Genomic DNA, 1,859 nt, shown 5'->3' on the forward strand with positions numbered 1-1,859 from the left:
GTGGTCAGACGCTGGGCAACAATAGCTGCCTTGTACTTATACTCAAGCAGCAAAGCACAGCGGGAGGAGCTAGGAGAGTGGCCCTGAATGGAGAGATGTGGTGGAGGGTGGCTGGAACCCTGGGAAGAGGAGTGTAACTCAGAATGGAATGCATCATGCCTGTGAGGCTGGAATCAGGAAGGGCGGAAGACAAGATGATTGAAGTCACAGGTCACAAGAGGGCATGTCATGGCCTGTGCTCCGGTTAGTGAGCTGGGAGACCGGAGATCATGCTGAGCTACTCTCTGAAGGGGGTTCAAATGTATGTGTGGAGTGTGTCACAGAATATTTCAGTCACTAGCAGAAACTAAAAGCAAAAATGTTGCAGTGGAAGGACATTGAGAATGTTGAAGACATGGGATTTAAGGGAGAAAATTGAGTAGTGCAACAGAGATATGGCCTGTAAAGCCTCAAATATTTACTATGACTTTTTGCAGAAAAAGTTTGCTCTCTCCTTGCGTCAACCATTCAGGACCCACTCTCAAGTCTGGAACTGGGGCTGGTTCCTTCTGAAGCACTTAGCCACCTGGAAAAGGGGGATGATACAACCAAGATAGGCTTCCTTGGAAAGGAGAAAGCAAGCATGAAATAGACTTTCCCTTCCCAGCCTTTGACTGTGTGGATCACAACAAACTGGAAAATTCTTCAGCAGATGAGAATACCAGATCACTTTACCTGCCTCCTGAGAAATCTGTATCCAGGTCAAGAAGCAACAGTTAGAACTGGGCATGGAACAACAGACTGGTTCCAAATTGGGAAAGGAGTATGTCAAGGCTGTATATTGTTACCTTGCTTATTTAACTTCTATGCAGAGTACATTATACGAAATGCTGGATTGGATGAAGCACAAGCTAAATCAAGATTGCAGGCAGAAATATCAGTAACCTCAGATATGCAGATGACACCCCTCTAATGGCAGAAAGTAAAGAGAAACTAAAGAGCCTCTTGATGAAAGTGAAAGAGGAGAGTGAAAAAGTTGGCTTAAAATTCAACATTCAAAAAACTGGAAAAAACTAGGATTTGATATCTGGTCCCATCACTTCATGGCAAAAAGATGAGGAAACAATGGAAACAGTGACAGATTTTATTTTCTTGGGTTCTCTCCAAAATCACTGCAGATGGTGACTGCAGCCATGAAACTTAAAGACTCTTGCTCCTTGAAAGAATATGACCAACCTAGACAGCATATTAAAAATCAAAGACATTATTTTGCCAACAAAGGTTCATCTAGTCAAAGCTATGGTTTTTCCGGTAGTCATGTATGGATGTGAGAGTTGGACCATAAAGAAATCTGAGTGCTGAAGAACTGATGCTTTTGAACTGTGGTGTTGGAGAAGACTCTTGAGAGTCCCTTGGCCTGCAAGGAGATCAAACCAGTCCATCCTAAAGGAAATCAGTCTTGAATACTCACTAGAAGGACTGATGCTGAAGCTGAAGCTCCAATACTTTGGCCACCTGAAGTGAAGAACTGACTCATTGGAAAAGACCCTGGTGCAGGGAAAGATTGAAGGCAGGAGAAGGGGATAACAGAGGATGAGATGGTTGGATGGCATCACCGACTGGACAGACATGAGTTTGAGCAAGCGCTGGGAGTTGGTGATGGACAGGGAAGCCTGGCATGCTACAGTCTATGGGGTCGCAAAGAGAAGAGTTGGACACAACTGAGCTACTGAACTTACTGACAGCCACAATTTATTTATCTGTCCAAGGATAGGAATGTCCTAAGCTAGAAGAGTCTAAGTTTTTTGAATATGAAAAGAAGGAAGGGGGCCAGTCCCTCTTTGGTGTCTTGATTGTCAAAATGAGCCTGAGAGTTGTAA

Source organism: Bison bison, unplaced genomic scaffold, assembly GCF_000754665.1.
Source record: "Bison bison bison isolate TAMUID 2011002044 unplaced genomic scaffold, Bison_UMD1.0 scf7180017864458, whole genome shotgun sequence".
NCBI lineage: Eukaryota > Metazoa > Chordata > Mammalia > Artiodactyla > Bovidae > Bison > Bison bison.